The sequence below is a fragment of the Ambystoma mexicanum genome, chromosome 8 (genome assembly GCF_040938575.1).
Source record: "Ambystoma mexicanum isolate Mex_15411 chromosome 8, UKY_AmexF1_1, whole genome shotgun sequence".
NCBI lineage: Eukaryota > Metazoa > Chordata > Amphibia > Caudata > Ambystomatidae > Ambystoma > Ambystoma mexicanum.
Window position 1 is genome coordinate 1,158,191,733 of NC_090929.1, and position 19,063 is coordinate 1,158,210,795.

The following is a 19,063-nucleotide window of genomic DNA, read 5'->3' on the forward strand; positions in this document are numbered from 1 at the left end:
CCAATTGAATACCATCAGGTTGTTAGATCAGATCATATTACATTATGGAGTGCCTTTGCAGATTCAAAGTGACAATGGGTCACATTTCAAAGGCAAACTAATCCAGGAGTTTTGTCAGGAAAAGAGCATTGAGTGGATATATCACATTCCCTACCATTCAGCTGCAGCAGGGCTAATTGAATGAATTAATGGGTTACTGAAAGAACAGTTGCGCAAATCTGGAGACGGCAGTTTGGCAGGCTGGCGTGACAAGTGCTGAACAATAGGCCTGTCTATGAACATGAAACTCCTTTGATGCGATTAATGACTCCTAATTTACAGGTACAACCCAATTCAGTTAGAGAAACATTGTTATACTGGGAAATTACACCGGATTCTTTAGCTCCCTATCGAGCAACTCCAAGTCAGCAGGGATAGACTTGCATTCTAATGAAGAAATCAGATTAGATCCACAAGGAATTGTTATTGAAACAGGGATTGGAGTACAGATTCCCCCAGAGCATATGGGATGGATTGCCCCTAGATCTGGCCTAGCATTGAAGGGAGTTCAAGTGTTGGGAGGGGTAATTGATGCTGATTACCAAGCAGAGATTAAAGTCATCTTAATGAATAGTGGGGATCAGTTGTTATCAATACACAAGGGTGATCGAGTGGCCCAATTAATAGTTATTCCCATTAAATTGTCCATGATTAAGAAAGGGCAACCTCCTACAGTGTTAACTACCCATGGGGATCGCGGTTTTGGCTCTTCAGACAGTATGGTACCGGGTCAAAAGTGTGGGTAGAAAAGCCAAGTGGCCCACCAGTGCAAGCAGATGTCATTGCATCAGGAAAAGATCAAGTGGTTTTAGTAATGGAGCCTGGTAGAAAGAAATGGCAATATGTACCCGCAGACAAATGTTACCTAAGAGAGTGATGTGCAACACTGATATCTCTTTTCTGGGTTTGCCTTGTAGATCCTGGGTCTGGTTGGTGTGACTGTGGCACTAAATGGACTCCATTTGGACGGGTTAGACGATCTTCTGTCACCAGCAACAAATGTCACATCTGTGTCAGTGATCAAGGGGATACTGATAGTGATGAATAATGTCCCCAAGCAGCCCTATGCCAGTGCCGACAAGCCCGCCAGACCGAAGACATGGATCCGTGCAATGCAACAAACACATCAGGAGCAAGTGAAAACGACCTTGATGCCCGTTGTGCAGGAGCACTTTGTAGGACGGAGGAAACACTCTCCTATAATAAGCCAAGAAGAAAATATGTGATCTAGCACAGCAAGTACTGAATATATCACATTTTTGTCTTACCGATGTGCCCAATGCTGAAGCTTTATTGACTACATGTTTAGTAGCGGTGCCGACGCCTGTTCCAGTTTTAAAGCATATTTTCAGCATCACACATAATGATTCTTTAGTTCAAGACTCAGACATTAGACAATCTTTTTCAGTCTACGAGTACTGTAGGTTCTGCCAAGAAACCGACAAGAAGTGGAGAAATTTGACACGTGTGATTACGTACAACATAACCCAAGGTGATGTGTGCTACATTATGACTTGCAATGCACAAGAAATTGGTAAATGCAGACAAATAGTGTTGACCAATCAATACAATCATACTACGTTCGAGAGGAGACTGTGTTCACGAATGTCACGCAAATGCACCAGTGTAAATAACACTATGTCTTGCAATCATACAGTGATAACTGCTAGTCATTTGAATCATGTGAAACTTCCAACAGGATGGCTCTTTTCATGTGGTAACATTACATATACTTATATTCCAACTAACATTTCTGGAGGTCCATGTGCATTGCCTCGATTAGGACTAATGATGTTTCCTTTACACTCAGCGATAACTCGAGGCAAAGGGTCAACTTTTGAATCTGTAGGGCTATCTCCTGACTGTGATTCACATGTACATTTGCTATCAGAAGCTGAGGTTTTAGCATTAACCCTTTCATTAGTAGGTGTTTGGGGTTTAGCTGCTGGAGGTTACAAATCTTTGATGAAATTAGCATGTTTAGTAGTTAAAAGTCTTAATCATACTTCGCAGGCTTTAGAAGAATTACTCCTTGATAGTCAAGTTATTAGAAAAGCAACTTTACAGAACAGAACTGTTGTTGATTACTTATTGCTAAAACATAATTTAGGGTGTAATGCCTTTGAAGGTATGTGTTGCTTCAATTTGAGTGACCACTCACGATCCATCGAAAGTCATATTCGAGGTTTGAGGGATCTCATTTTTCAAGGGTCTCAAGATCGTAACAAAAACTGGTGGGATTGGTTATTTTCATGGATACCTGATATTGGGGGTCCACTATGTTATATTTTTGCTTGCATTTTTATTATTCTGTCTATTATAATTGCTTGTTGTTGCCTTCAATGTGTTCCCAATTTAGTTTTAACATTTCGTAGGTTTCAGAGACCAGTTCCAGTGCCACCTGGCTACGGAAGATAAATATCCAAAGGGTGGAATTGTTATGCTTGATTTATGCTTGGTTCAAAATGGCGTGGGCGCGCATTGCATTCTGGGAGCGCTCGGAGCCATGTTGGATATTTACTTCACTCTGTGGTGAAAGGCTGCACACATTTTGCTGAAGTGTTAGATTCGCAGTGCTGAGACAAACATGCTTTTTCAAACTTGGTATGCAGTCAAGGCCATTTCTGCTGGGAAAGCTAACGTTGTTATGGCTTGCTACTGTTCTCCGTGGAGCGTGTTTTTAGAGCAGGGAGGCCCTGCGTTCCTTGGGGGGAGCTCTCGATTGACCCAGCTGGCAACCGACGGCTGTTCCTCAACTGCGCAGGTGCAATTTCCAGAAGGTTCGAGAATTAACTCCCCTTTGTGGAGTGTCTATATATGCGGAAACCCGGAGGGGGTCAGGTGAGACTTCAGCCAGAGAAGGACGCTCCGTCTGGCATTCCTGTGAGCTGTGATACTCTCGGCCTGGCTGTCCCCGGAGTCTTCAAGCCACTTCTGGACGAGATGAGGACTTCAATTACGCTCACGGTGATGTATTTCCTTTTGACTTCTTTATTTCTTCTGTGAACTATATCCATATTATTTTTATGACTTATTTCTATGTACTTGTAAGCTTTGAATAAATAGCCGTAAAGAGCAGATTTATCTCCTAAGAGTGCATGGTTGTGAGTTATTGTGTCCGTCTGTTTTGTGGTTCAAAGTACTTGCTCCATAATTACATTGATGATTTATGGTTGTTTTGTGCACTTTTCGGGGGAGAGCAGTACAACGCCTCTACCTGGAAGCAATCCAACGATGCAAAACCCTACCATACCATCCTCTACCTTCACTCCAGTACAGATCACGTTACCTGGAACAGTTCCCCTGGCACCAACAGAAAGGTTCTCGGGCGACCCGCGGAAGTATGCAGTGTCGCCTTCATTTTCTTTGTAGGCCTGGAGCATTTCCAAACGACCATGCTTGGGTAGCTTTTGTCTTATCATACCTGAGTGGTAGTACAGCAAATTGGTTGGTGCCGTTGGTGACCCATGACGATCCTCTATTACAGGACTTTGGGGGGTTCCAGACAGAAATGGAAAAACTTTTTCCTCGCCATACCCAGGAACAAGCAGTAGACAATGAACTCTTATCCCTCTGACAGGGGAATCAGGACTTGTTAATGTACATTGCTACCTTCAACAGACTGGTTGCCGAAGCTAGGTGGCCAGAAAACAAAAGAACCACGTTATTCCATCGAGGCTTACAAGGCGAATTAAAGGACGTCTTAGCCCAGGTGGTTGATCCGCCCAGAGACTGTGCCGAATTCATAAATCTGGTCGTGCAGCTAGACCACCGGTTGCAGGACCGAAAAGCAGACTTGTCTAAGACGGTGTCATGATGCCTACCCCCGGGGACCCAGACCAAGTCCAGCAACCCCGGAAGCAGGCATCAAGTTATACTAAGCAAACCCAACAACCCCTGCTAGGGGCTATTTGGGTACAGTCCTGGCGCCTATGGCGCCAGACTCATATAGAGAGTCAGTCCTGGCGCCATAGGCACCAGGCTCATAGATTAAAACTTACCTGATGCAGACCATGCTGCAAACTCACCTGATGCAGACCATGCTGCAAGATCTACAAGCCAAAGGAGGCTTGGAAGGGACTACTTTACCTAAGGCACTATGTTTTACTCGGGTGGGGCTGGGGAGGAATACTTACCTGGGATTACTTTGGAGGCTATTTAAACCACACCCGAAGAGCAGCACACGATTCGCGTTATTCTGCATCCAGCAGCGTAACGCTCACCGTGCCTGCAAGCCTGCATCCAGTCTTCTGCCACGCCCGCCTCAAGTCCGGAGCTCCTAGAAAAAGGGGAGAGAAGGAGAAAAGGTTAGAACAAGAGCAATACCTTTGATCCTTACCTGAATTCCCGATCCATCGCGCCTTCGAGCTGGAAGAAAGAAGTTATTTTATGCGCGTCGTCTCGCCAGCAGCAGCGCCGCGCTTAACTCACCGGCCTTCGCAGCATCTTCACATTCCACTGCACCCTTCTGCATGCTCCGGCCGCACTCCGGCACCTAAGGGGGAGACAAGAACAGCAAGGTGAGCCAAGGGAATACACAGAGGCAATATTAGTTACCCCCACATAGACTTACCTGATTTTACCACCGGGGGTACTATTCCTCTTCACATATTGTTCTGGAACTCACCAATTCCTTCGAGCCAGTGAAGCAACTGGTTATCAACGCGCCCCTGCGCTCAATGCAGGATGGAGAGCTCATCTTTCAACTCCACGGGTGGTTAATTCCCTTTCTCCATTTGCAGAAGAATATTCCTGCGGGCCAAGCAAACGAAGCTAGGTGGGCCAGTCCAGTCCGTCATCTCGGCACTACGCGTCACATTGGTGGAGGCCGCAGCTGTCCAGTTCGCATCGACGCCCCTGTGGGAGCCAGGTGAGCGTAACAGACGGACCCTCGGACCGTGTATGTTCGACTAAGGGAAAACACATCCTGTGTACCTGAAAATGCTGTAGAACCCATGCAGATTGGAGGGATAGGGCCTCCATTAACAAAACAAGAGCGGGACAAAAGAAGACAACAACAACTTTGTTTGTATTGTGGGAAACCAGGACATTTCCTGAAAGACTGTCCAGTAAAACCCCCAAGAAGAACAGTCGGGGCCACAGAGAAGGATGAAGCTAAGGAATCGGAAAACTACCAAGCTTAACAAACGTAGAGGTCAGTTTGTCGAGTGAGAAGAAAGAGTTGCTGACCTCGCACTTTGCAATACAAGTGATCTTAATCAACCACCAACGGTCGTCAAGAATGCATGCCGTTGAAGCATACATCGACAGCGGAGCAGTTGGAAATTATATTGATCAAGAACTGGCAGCTGAGATGGGGCTTCCTTTGTGTTCTAAGCCAACTATGGACAAGGTAACCACAGTGGATGGGACAGAAATCGCTTCCGGACAAGTAACCCAGTGATGAGCCAGGGTAACCTTGCTGTGCCAGGACGAACATCGGGAGTCTATTTCGTTTGATCTCATCAGGGCACCTCAGTTCAGGCTAATACTAGGGATGCCATGGTTGGTTGCTCACAACCCTTTGATAGACTGGCGGGCACGAAAATTAACCTTCCTCGATGACTGCTCCCCTGCCTGTTATTATCAAGAGGAGAAGCTCGACGTATCCCCATGACTCCCGGAGTGACCGTATCAACCCTGGGAGTAACTAATACCTTGCCGTGTGAATACCATGATTTCCAGGATGTATTCTGAAAGGACCAAGCCAATACATTGCCGCCGCACAGGCCCTATGATTGTCAGATCGACCTTGTTTCTGGTGCTCAAATCCCTTGTGGCAGGATCTATGCACTCACAGAACCAGAAAACCTTTGTTTGAAATCCTATTTAGACCAGTACCTTGCAAACGGATTTAGCTGTCCTTCAAAGTCCCCCGCAGCCAGTCCTTTGTTCTTCGTACCGAAAAAGGAAGGGGACTTGAGAACCTGTCTGCCGCGCATTGAACTAGATTACGTGAAGAACCACTACCCCTTGCCACTTATCCCTGAGATGCTAGACCAAGTTAAATATGCCCAGATTTATACTAAATTGGACCTTCGAGGAGCGTACCACCTGGTTCGAGTCAGAAACGGAGATGAATGGAAAACCGCCTTCCATACGAAGTACGGCTTGAGGGAGTTCATTGATGTGTGCGCCTTAGTGCACATAGACAACATCTTAATATACTCAGCCTCGAAACAAGATCATGTCAGGCACGCTCGTTCAGTCCTCACCAAGCTCCGTCAACATCGCTTGTTTGCAAAGCTTGAAAAATGTTTTTTTCACGTTACCGAAGTAGAGTTTCTTGGTTTTATCCTTACTCTAGGAGTCATCAGAATGGACGTGCACAAGGTAGATGCCATTCTGAAATGGCCTTCACCGACGTCTCTGAAAGGGGTGCAAAGCATGCTGGGCTTTGCGAACTTCTACCGCTGATTCATCCCAGATTTCTCTCAGGTTGTGCACCCAATCACAGTACTGTTAGGAAAAAACAATAAAAAGTTTGCTTGGACCGAAGAAGCAGAAGAAGCCTTTCAAGAACAACAAACAAAGGTTTACCTCCGCTCCAATCCTGCGGCATCCTCGTCCAGACCTCCCTTATGTCGTTGAAACTGATGCGTCCAGTCTCGCAATGGGGGCTGTACTTTCACAGAGAGACCCGGAAACCAGCCAACTACATCCTGTGGCCTTCTGGTCAAAAAAGTTCTCACCTCCAGAAATTAATCATGCCATCACGAACAAGGAACTCCTGGCTAACAAAATCCGCCTTTAAAGCCTGGAGGCACTACCTTCTGGGGGCCAGACACACCATTACAGTCATCACAGACCACCGAAACCTGCAATATCTCAAAACAGCCAAAGCCCAGTCCTCGCGTCAATTACGGTGGGCCCTTTTCTTCGCTGAATATGATTATGTAATCACGTTTCGACCAGGGGTCAGAAACGGAAAGGCGGATGCCTTATCTCGCATGGGCATAGATGAAATGGTATATACAACTCCAGACCCAGTACCTGTTATACTTGAAGACAAACTCTTGGGTATCACGACAGCCTTAACACAAGCAGAACTACGAGAAGAAATTCAACGGACAATGAACCCTGATGTTTTCCTCGCATGGCAAACTCAAGGAGAACAATATACCATCAAGAACCATCTACCCTTTTTTAGGGATCGCCTATATGTACCCAAGAAGGAATTACAACAGCAGATTATTTTAAATGATCATGATTCACTGATCGAAGGGTATTCTGGGATCGCCAAAACCCTAGCTAAGGTAAAAGAGAACTTTTGGTGGCCTACCTGGCGTAAGGACATCATTCAGTATATTCAGTCCTGCAGTGTCTGCGCGCAAAATAAATCACAGAACCAAAAACCATTGGGTCTCCTACAACCATTGGACATTCCTCCAGTTCCATGGCACACTCTTTCCCTTGCCTTCATCACTGATCTACCTCCCAGCCAAAGGTTCAACACCATCCTTGTAGTTGTGGACTTATTCTCGAAGATGGCACATTTTATTCCACTCCAAGGCCTCCCAGACGCAGCCACTTTAGCAAAAGTATTCCTGGAGGGCGTTGTTAAGCTACATGGCTTCCCTTCGGTTCTGGTCTCTGATCGAGGCAGCCAGTTTGTTTCTAACTTCTGGAAGAAATGTTGTGCTATGGCGCAGATCGACGTTCGGCTATCTACCAGTCACCATCCCCAAACGGACGGCCAAACCGAGAGAACCATTGAGACGCTCGAGCAATATTTACGGTGCATGCTGCACCACGAACAAAGGAATTGGAAAGACTTACTATGGATAGCCGAATATGCATATAACAATTCCTTGCATTCAAGCACGGGACAAGCGTCCTTCAGTACCCTTTATGGCAGACATCCACGTACCTCTGAACTAGACCTTCCAGCCAGCTTGGAAATGCCAGCAGTAAAGACTTTACACACAACCATTACTCAGGCTTTCAAGAAGGCGAAGGAACATCTTATTCATGCCAAAGAAAAACAAAAGAGATTCGCTGACCAACACCGGAAAAAGGCCCCTGATTATCAAGTAGGAGACAAAGTTTGGTTAGCCGCTAAATTCGTACCCATCAAGGGAACCCGGACCTTTCATCCCAGATACCTAGGACCCTATACCATTAAGGCAATTATCAGCCCAGTAGCCGTGAAACTGGAGTTACCACCTAATCTACAAATCCACCCGGTATTTCATGTGTCCCTCTTGAAACCAATGCAACCCGGCACACGGATTGGCACACCACCTAAGCCAATACTTGTTGATGGAGAACCAGAATTCGAAGTCAAAGATATCTTGGACTCTAAATACTCTAGGTCCAAACTATATTATCTTGTCGATTGGAAAGGATTTGGACCACAAGATAGATCCTGGGAGCCCAGTGAGAACATCCACGTACCGCATCTAATCAGGAAATTCCATCGGAACTTCCCAACTAAACCTGGACCAGACGGAAGGAACACCGTGAGAGGGGCCTTAGGGGGGAGTGCTGTCACGACCCTCGCCCAAAACCCCCTCTGGCAAACCCATTGGCCACGAGGAGTCGGGACTCGGGCCCCTAGAGACTGGAACCCTCTTCTCAAGCCTTCCTGGGGCCAGTCCTGGCACCTATGGCGCCAGGCTCATACACCATGAAAAACAATGTGCTTGGGAACTGCTTTATTGTATTGTCAGCCAACATGGAGGCATCCACATAGCTTGGTTCCTAAGAACCAAACTATGCGGTCTAGTGTTTTGGGTGTGGTAGCCTATGGACTACTTTACCTGGACTATTTTGTTGGGGCTATTTAAAGCACACCCAATCAAGACAACACGCTTCGCATTACTTTGCAGCTTGCAACGTGACGCTCACCGTGTCCAGCTGTTCCCCCCGAACCTCGGAGAAGCAGAACCTGCAAGGAGACAAAAGGAACATCATTAGCAGCAGCATCTTACCTGCAGTCTTCATCTTTAGCCACTCGCAGCTCCTGAGAACAGCTTCCTCGTATCTGCACACCTCCCGGACAGAACGACCTGAAAGGGGAAGATAGAGGCAACATTAAAGTAAGCAGTACAGACATTTGCAAAGTACAAACTGCTCAAAAGGCTTACCTGGCTGGTCGCCTCTCGGCTGGCACCACTCCGGACATTCCACTTGTGCTGAAGAACACCGCGACCTACAAGGAAAGAAAACACAGGTTAGCAAAGGTAAGACTATGCAGCGCTGCGCATAGCGCTTACTTACTGCGTCATAGTGCTCTTAATGCGCCATCATTTACCAGCGGGGTTCAACCAAGCCAGCTCGCCGCGCTGAAGCTCCGCATATCTAAGGGAGAAAAAGAGACATTTTAAAGCAAAGAAAGGCATGCAGGATAGCAACAATTCTAAAGAACAGGACCGATAGCACGCCTAACTCTACCACATGGTGAGGAGAGGGCCCCAGAGGGGCTGAAATCATACGGGGGGGGTGGAGGGAGGCTACTTACCCCGGTCGGTCAGTCTTGAACACAGTCCTCCTGTATTTTCAGGCAGAACCTTCCTCACAGACTGCATCTGAGCAAAGCTGAGAAGTATACCAGCGAGTAACCCGGCTGGGTGGTGTCCCTGTGGATACCAGGTGAGCGTAACAATTTACTAGCATGGACACCCATGAACCTACATCTCCTTCAACCGTTGCCAGTGTTAGGATCTGTACCTGTTCTTCCATCTCGTTGGCAATGGACAACAAACAGCTTGGGCCACAAATTCCATCCACCGTTTTTATGCTCGTCATATTGTTCTTTGTAAATTGATTCCCATCCTTTAGCATTCTACTCATGAAATGCAAACCAGCTCTCCCTCTTCCCCTGGCATTTCGGCATACTTTTCCAAAATGACCCACGTAACCACATCTATAACACTCTGCAAAGTATGCCGGGCATCTATCTCAATGTTGTTGTGTCTATATCTGCCACATTTGTAGCATCTGCCTTGCATTCTATTTGCTGATTCCTTTTCTCTCCTTGTATTATCGTTAGAATTGTCTTTTGTCATTCTTTTTATCATTGCAATCAAGTTTTCTTCATCTCTGTCAGAAGATCCTTCCTGAATGTATTGAATGCACCTTTCTTCACTACTTTCCATCTTGTTCTTCATTTCCTTCATGCATTTATCTCCTAACTCCAATGATCTGGCTATTTCAATGACCTGCTTCAGGGTTGGGCCTTTCGCTTGCCACAAGCATTGCTGGATTCAGGGGTCTGTAACATACTGCATCATGTACACACATAGGAACAGATATACATTTTACAACAATATCACCCTTAAAATTATTAGACAAAAAAAACCACAGTGTGGCTCTTTTTCATCAGAGTCGTAATGTATGCATGGCATATAAAATTTGCGTAAGACTTTTATGTCATGCATCTACGTCACGGTTCATTTTCCTACATTTAAATGGTAGAGAGGAGGGGCGGAACACAACTTCCCCCCCTTTCCACCGCTTCGCTCCCTTTCCGCCATATACAAATGCTGCAGCATTTGCACAGGCATGTAGTTTCATGCTGGCGCAAATGCTGGGGATCCCTATGGAGCCCGCTGGCAGACTCCATAGGGATCCATCGTAAATGCTGTCTGCCATGTGCACATAGTAGGCAGCATTTATTTAATTTGCATGGCCGAGTGCAAACATGCAGGGCAAAAGGCGGCATACACTTGTTAACACACCTTTTGCCTTGCACATTTGCACTCTGCCATTCAAATGACCAAAATCTGGTGAAAGGGAGCCACCTACATAAAGGTGACGACAAAGAGCAATGGAGGAGGCGCCCCGATAATCTGGGCAGGGTCCTACCGCTCCCTCCCCCCTGGGTAAGGGGGAGGGTTGGTACAAGAGCTCCAAAGTGTGAGGAAAGCCTGCAAAGGGCAACAAAGGATGGGGACGTGACAAGCCCCATATAAGGTGGCAGGTGTCCTGCTGCAGGAGTATGCAGCCGCAAGCAGAAAGACACCCGCCGCACCTAAGGACATGATTTTCGTTTTTGGTCTCAGGAGTTTATGGAAAAGCCAGTGCAGCCGAGCCGATCAGCCCAGCAGAACCGTTTGAGGAGGAGAACGCAGCTGAGCGAATCCGGAAGTTTGGTGCGTCGGGGAGACCTGCGGTGCATGTGCCCATAGGCCGCCGCTTTAGTGAAGGTGGAGTGCAGCAGAGCAGCTTCGGGTCGGGAGCAGCATGGTACAGCGGAGCACCAGAGGCGGAGCAGGTGTCTGGAGCGGCGGCAGAGGAAGCAGGGACCCGGTGAGCAGTTGACGCGGAGCAGCTCCAAGCAAACTGGATCAACGTCAGAGGGAGCTGCAGGTCCATGGAAGCAGAGCGGACAGAGCCACTGCGTCACATGGCAAGGGCCGTCGCAGGCATTGTGAGGTGAGCGGACCAGGCCAGTAGGGTGAAATGCAATACTGCTTGCTGAACCAGCAGTTTTAACAGTCAGACGTTTTGTGGGCTATGTTATAAAGAGCCGGGCCACAAGGGGCGAAAAGTCAGCTTTTTATAAAACATTGGGGGTCATTACGACCCTGGCGTAAAGGGTTTAATGGCGCCGTAAAAGGTGTCGGCGCCGTTAAACCCTTAACGCCTGATTACGAGGTCCCTTTGCGGGACCCGACCTTAACGGCTGGTTTTACCAGCCGTTAAAGTAGGGTGCCGCAAAGGGACCTCGGTGCTAATTACGGTACCGCAATTTGCGGTACCGTACTTAGCGCCTTGCCCAGTCCCATTGAGCCCTATGGGGCGAAAATGGGAATGGGGAAGGGCCATGGTGAAATGGGGAAATACCACCCCACAAACCTTGGAATGGGGCGGTATTTCCCCATTTCACCATGGCGGACTCGTTACAACATCGGAACCAACCATGGTGCTAATAGCGCCATGGTTTAGCGCCGGGGTTGTAATGAGGGCCATTGAATGCCTGTGGCCGGCTCGAACAAGGTTGAGTTCTGCATTAAGTATATAAGGGCGTTGGAACATTGCAGAAAACACCCGGATCTTTGGTGCAGAGGAGTCATTACTGCCCAGTAGCTTTGGAGAGACACTTGTGCCGGATCACTGACCAATCGGCAGCACCTGGGATGAAAAATTGGCCAGTCATGTTTTGGTGGTCATTGCAGGAGTTTTACTCCGCATCATCATGGGGAACTTTTTTAATCAAGCCTGGACACCGCCGAAAGACGCGCCCACATCAAGGTGAGCAGCAGTGAGGAGCCGGATGTGTGTGGAATGTCGAGCGTCAACGGCTATCGGGCGGGCGTGTGCCAGTTGGATGCTGCGGTAATCGGAGGCAGAAGAAGAGGCAATATACCAGTGCCAAAGTGCAAACGAGATGTATTCTTTTGCTTCAATAATTTAAATGAAGAGAGATATTTGGACCTGGTGTTTGGCGCAATCGCATGGTGGTTCGCATTTGAAGGTGAGTCGTTTCTGCGCGGCAGGTGGGCAATAAAACTGGTGAGTGAGTTTGTGTTGGGGGCTGGTGTGAGGCAGCACTACTAGGTGTCTGCCTGGGTGCGGAGCGGATGGCGAGTCAGTACGGGCACGAGTGTTGTTGGCTTCAGACTAGGTCCTCTTGGCATCATTAGGTGATGAGGCAAGGTGTACCAGCGTGCTTGTGCCCGGGACATGAGTGTCAGGGGTCGGTCAATGAGCTAAGCAAGCGATGGTGGCTTGGCAGGCCAGGGACCAGAGTGGTGAAGGAGACAGATGGGCGTTAATTTCACATGCAATGTGCGGTCAAGTTGTTAAATTGGTCACAGAGAGGAGACAGGCTGTTGAGTTAAGGCGTGGCAATGAGTTTGCAGACGCTGATTAAAGATTGCTATGTAATGTTTTGCACAAGTTTTCCAGCGTCGGTAGGGCATTGGTGATTTGTGTTTAGTAATGATCTAGCATCAGGTGCCTTTAAGGCTTGCAGAATCCAGGTGCCGTTTAGGTGGGGTCGGAAATTTGGAGTTAACACAATTTACAAATTTCCAACGCTTGCGCTTCACCCAGTATGTAAGGGGTGGATTGAATTTACTGTGGGGGATTGTTAAGGGGTTTGGGGCTGTGTGGCAACCATGCATGGAAGAGTGAGGTGCGATGGGGTCTTCAGCAGGGGTGTATTCGGGGTATAGAGGGCGGTCTCATTCTGAGATTACAATGGGTCCACAAGGATCTGCATACACTGGGCCCTGATTGTTTTGAAAAATGCGTTTACTAAGCCCTTGGGCAGATTGATTGCAAAGGCGGTTTATGCCATACCAAATGTGATTATTCTCATTCATGCTATAGCAAAACGCCTCACAGAGTGGAATGTTGAACTGGTTTTGGCCGCCGAACCACAGGTTTGGGATGCAGTGTATAATTGATAAAACGGACAGATTGAATGCGATTGCTCGGTTTGCTTGCAATGTGCGGTTGTAGGCGGCATGGGCCTTGGTTTAGACCGTGTGTTTGTTGTTAATTTGGATCTCGGCTATCGGTCAGCGGCAGCAGGGAGAACGGGTACTTCAGGGGTATTATACCTCTTGTGCCGAAGGGGAATTATGTGCTAATTAAGATGGAAATATTAGGCACACCCAGATGGTATGGTTACTTGTGGGGTCATAGTTATGCCCCGGGAGATGTTGTGAGGAATACATGGGGTCACCCTGCTACTCCTCGGGGAGCTTTTCAATTTCAAGGGGCATGACTTGACCACTAGGGAGTTGAAACATGGCTCAGAATTAACGATTTGTTCAGGGTATATGGTTGTACAAATTGCGGCACACTTCGGATAATTTTCAGAAGGAGAACTATGCATGTTTTTAAATGGCGGCAGCACTCCTGTTACTGGTGAGGGCATGGTGCATATAGGTTGTTGTTCGTGGGCGGCTGTGGGGCTTTTTGGGCAAGGCCAATGCAATTTAAAATAAGCACACTATGGATCACCACAGGAAGAGATGTGAAGTATTCACTGGAGCCAGAGTGAGTACTTGTGAAGTAAACAATTTATTGTAATCACAAACCGGCGCCCCGCACTGCGACTGTCTTTTCACTAAACCTTTTCTCCAACTGCTCAGAATACTTAGGTTCTTTTCAACCTAAACATTCCTTCACGTCGCAGTGCGGGGATAACACTCGATAACATTCTAACACAGAATACTACAAGATGGAGATGCCAACTGCTACAATTTATGTAGCAGCTTCAATGGTTTACGCTGTTGTGATGCACGTTGAAAAGGGGGGCCACTTCCTTTAGAGAAAACATGAAGGGGTCAGGGAAATAGTGCAAGGAGAGCAGCCCCCTTGGTTATGCACGTGTTAAGCCCACCACCGATGGCCGTCACGCTGCACGGGGCATTTTGAGCAGGTTGGATGCTGCAACGTACAAGCGTGGCAGTCTTGTTGCATACATTTAAGGGGATGTGGTGTAGTGTAAGGCCCAAGGAAAGCAACCAGGTAGATGTGTTCTTAAGTGGGAGGGGTTGTACTGCAATGTACAATCATTGACAGCTTGGTGGCTGGATGTTAAGGGACTTTGTGTGGATTATGGCCTGGGTGGAGGACAGGGGTACAGGTTTTATGTCGGATACATTGTCCTTAGAACATACAGGCGCGGCTGCTTGGGGTTACGTGGTAATGCAGCCTGGTTTCATGATTTTAGGGGGCTGTTGTGTGAATTAAGGCCCATTTAGAACACCTGGTGGAAGTGTTCTTACGTCGAATATGTTGTCACTAGAACATGCAAACACAGCTGTTTGGTGTACTGGATTTTAAGGGGATTTTGAGGTTTATCGTTCGGCTGTTATACCGCATTTACAATACCCTGAGGAATGGGGTTTACGTCAAGGATGGGACAAGCTCAGCCTTTCATCCCACATGCCATGGGTAATAATGAGCAATGCTCAGAGGCCAGAGTGTTCGTTGCAAATTTATAAAGGCTGGATTAGTACATTTTAAGGGGCTTGCTTCAAGTATCTCACAGGGTGATGCGCCTGCTGTGGATCCCAGATTAGACATGGGAAGATGTTAGGGGGCAGCTGTGCAGCATCGGACCCAGCTAGGGGTCAACTGTGTCTTCACAGGGACAGAAGCGGTCAGTAAGGGATTAAAACAGAGTTTGAGGATATTATTATGGTGTAAGTGCTTCATTGAGCAGGGAAGGTGTTGGGGGTACATTTAGGTGTAGTACGCATGTTCTCACTACAGGTACAGAATTGAAGGAGAGGTGAAGCTCGGAGAACCCTTGGAAAAGTTAACTCTCACAAAGGCCAGAGTTCAATTTAGTGTTGAAGTAACTCAAATTTCTATTGATTGGGCGCTGGGGTCGGTTTAATCGGAACAACATAACGCCAATGTGTAAAGACAAAAGGTTGGGGTAGGATCATTCAATGGGGCTTAGGTTAAGTTGGGAGCAAGAAAATATGGAGGAAAGTATCTCAGCAGGTGGTGTGGGTGATATAGCATCATCGGTACAAGATCAAGTAAGGGGCATTAACAGCACTGCTATTAAACTAAAGTCAAACAGGTTGCGTTTAACAGGGCAGCTGACCCAGGGGATATAAATTAGGGAAGGTATCAGTCTCTAAAAGTAAGGTGTTAGGCAATGGATGGGGTTTATTGAAGACATTTGAAGTGGGCATGTAGAGTAACAGGTCAGCAAGGCCAACTCAGCCTGTCATCCTTTCGGGGTCAAGAAACAAGTAGAAGTGGTGGTGGTGCACCTTTTAGGGGGCAGTATAGGTGTTAGTAAGAAGCTACTGAAGTGCCAGAAATATGGGCGAGGGAGGCCTGAATGAAGCGAGGACAAGCACAGATTGCCTGGGTATTGAATGGCCCTCACCACCTGGGGACCGTCAGCGAAGGTAGGCAGTCTGCTTGGGCTATGGCCGGGGAGCTTCGGCTTACACAAGGAATAGAAGCAAGGAAGGGTATTTAGTTAAAAGGAGAGGGGCCCTGCTCCTCCCGGTCGGGAGCGGTACTCCTCCAGCCCAGTAAAACTCCAGTGAGGGCAGGCAAGCCGCAAGGATTGGGGTGGGGGAGCTTGGGCCTACATGACAGGTAAAATGGAGGTGGGGAGCCTCCTTTATTTGGGGGCTCTAATAAGGAATGGAAAGTTTAGCTTCTCCCATCATAAACGGCACTCCTCCAGCACAAGAGCACCAACAAGGGCGGGCAGACCAAAGATGCTTGTGGTTGACGAGTTAGCCTAGTGGAATATGGAAAGGATGGAGGCAAGGGAGAAGGAAGACAAAGTTGGTTATAATTCTGACAAAGGAATAAAGCTCAACTTCACCTGTCAGGTAACAGTGTCCCCCCATCGTGGTAACTCCTGCAAGGGCAGGCAGAGCAGAGAGGATTTGTTCAGGGAGCTTTGGCCTAATAAGAGGTGCATAAGAACATATCGAGGGTGAAGTAGGACAAACGAGTGGACCTCACAGTTTGGGGGTACACAAGAGCCTGGTTGAGTTCATTCCATGGCAGGAATGGATGGGCGCTGAAAGCTACTACGAAGCCACTGGAAGTAGGAAGTAGGAAAGGGGCGAGCCGCAGTGGGCGGCAAACGACCTTTGGCGTGGCTGTGTTTTGGCGACCAGTGGCAAGAGACAGACTTCAAATGAGCCATGGGAATGCCGGAAGGGTCTTCGCTCTTCTCGGGAACAGCACCTCTTGGGAGCCTAAGCAGCGGAGGCGTCTGGTGGTAGCAACAAGGGCTCAGCTTCCCCTGAATAAACGGCGCTCTCCCAGCCCAGTAACACCTGCATGGGCAGGCGGGGCTCAGACACGAAAGGTTGTGGGCGTTGTGCCTACTGTGGATGTTGTTGGGAAAAGGGGGAAGCAGGTTTGGACACAGAGCAGTCACCTCATCTCCGGATCTATTTTCACAAAATTGTGTGCAGTGTTTGGAATTTATTATGTTTTGAAAACAAATCTGCGGCCTTTTTATGCCAAAAAAAAGACGACATGTCTCATTCTGCACCTTTCTGGGTGAGAGAGGAAAGGGGCAAAGAGGAATGAGCAAGTATGGTATGATGGTACACAGATGGACAAATGCCCAGGTTATAAAGGTGACGACGAAGAGCAATGGAGGAGGCGCCCCGATAATCTGGGCAGGGTCCTCTTCATCCTTCCTCCCTGGGTAAGGGGGAGGGATGGTACAAGTGCGCGAAAGTGCGTGGAAAGCCCGCAAGGGGCAACAAAGGATGGGGGTGTGACAAGCCCCATATAAGGCGGTGGGCGTCCTGCTGCAGCAGCATCCAGCCCCAAGCAGAAAGATGTCCGCTGCACCCAAGTACAGGATTTTCGTTTTCCACCCACGCTGCATAAGGAATAGTGGTACGACAAGGCCTGGCCATTGACGTCATGGGGCGGCAAGGCAGTGTTTTGACGACCAGTGACAAGAGACAGACTCCGAATGAGCCATGGGAAAGTCGGAAGGGTCTTCGCTCTTCTCTGGACCAGTGCCTCTTGGGAGCCTAAGCGGCGGGGGCGTCTGGTGGTAGCAATAAGGGCTCAGCTTCCCCCGAATAAACAGCGCTCTCCCAGCCCAGGAACACCTGCATGGGCAGGCGGGGCTCAGACACGAAGGGTTGGGGGAGCTGTGCCTACTGTGGACATTGTTGAAAAAAGGGGGAAGCAGGTTTTGGACACGGAGCAGTCGATGCACCTTCGGAACTATTTTCACATAATTGTGTGCAGTGTTTGGAATTTATTATGTTGTGAAAATAAATCTGCAGCCTTTTTATGCCAAAAAAAGAAGACATGTCTCCTTCTGCACCTTTCTGGGTGGGAGAGGAAAGGGGCAAAGAGGAATGAGCAAGTATGCTATGATGGTACAGAGAAGGACAAATGCCCAGGTTATGTATGGTTACACATAACCACATAACGACTCCCTGCCGCCAAATTGCTGGGAACTAGAAAATGAGTCCCAGCGGGGGCATTGCAGGCAGCATTTATGTCTTTTGCATGGCAGAGGGCAAAAGTGCAGGGGCAAAGGTGTGGCCCCAAAATACAATCTGCGCACAAGTTAAATAATACAAGGGAGGAATATGAAATCTTCCCTAGCTTCCCCTTGCAAATGTCCTAATGATTAAGCTAAAGATTGGTAAAGTAAAGGTTGTTTAAAATTTTTCTCAGTTTAAAGTAATAATGGACTCAGCCCCCCCAGCTAAAAGAGTAACATCGGATGTCCTATTTGAATTTATGTATTAAAGCAAACCTCGCGGAACAAACGGCAGTCGTTAGGTTTGTAGGAAATACACTTCACCATTACACTATTTAACCTGATGAAAAATCACTAACAACTAAAGGAAGGTGAAATGCGCCATTTTGGATTTGCAAGTCCGACGGAAAACATTTGTACTGGCTCTTGGAGTTTAAAACATGCACACCTTTTAACGTTTTCAGAAACAATATTAGAAGAAAACATCCTGTCTTGGTTTTGTGTGTGTGTTGATTTTATGAAAGGCAAATGCTATTCGTCCTGTGCAATTTGATTGCAAAGCCAATTTAATGAAATATGCATATTTCACCTTGCTATGCTAATGTCTGGCGACGTCACATTCCGTTGCGTGTGTTCATGAGTCCCTCGACTTTAATTTTTAGGACTTGACCTCTGGTAATGGCGTACTTCCGTGTGATATTAAAATGTACTGTTAGGATTCTGAGTTATTGCTTGTTAAAGGGATTTTTTAAGTACATCTGCCACGAGTTGGTTCCCGTCACTTAAGAACTCTAGTACACACGTAGGGGCTGGGAAGATCACCCAAAGGAAAACCGAAATTACCTTAGGAACATATTTGTCTAAGGAGCCCCCCGAAATGGTAACTCATAGTGTGCCCCTCCAGATGTTTTGGACACGTTGCATGATTTTTCACCACTGAATATGCTGTCTAGGTCTGATGCGAGTTGAAGTTCAAAACATCTGGAGAGCTGCAAAAAGAGTAATAGGTACACAAAAAGAGGTGTTCCTACCAGTTTTAGTTCAAAATCTATTTAGTAATTTCTTTTATGCGAATTCAATTCGTCACATATCAGCATCGTGTTCAATACA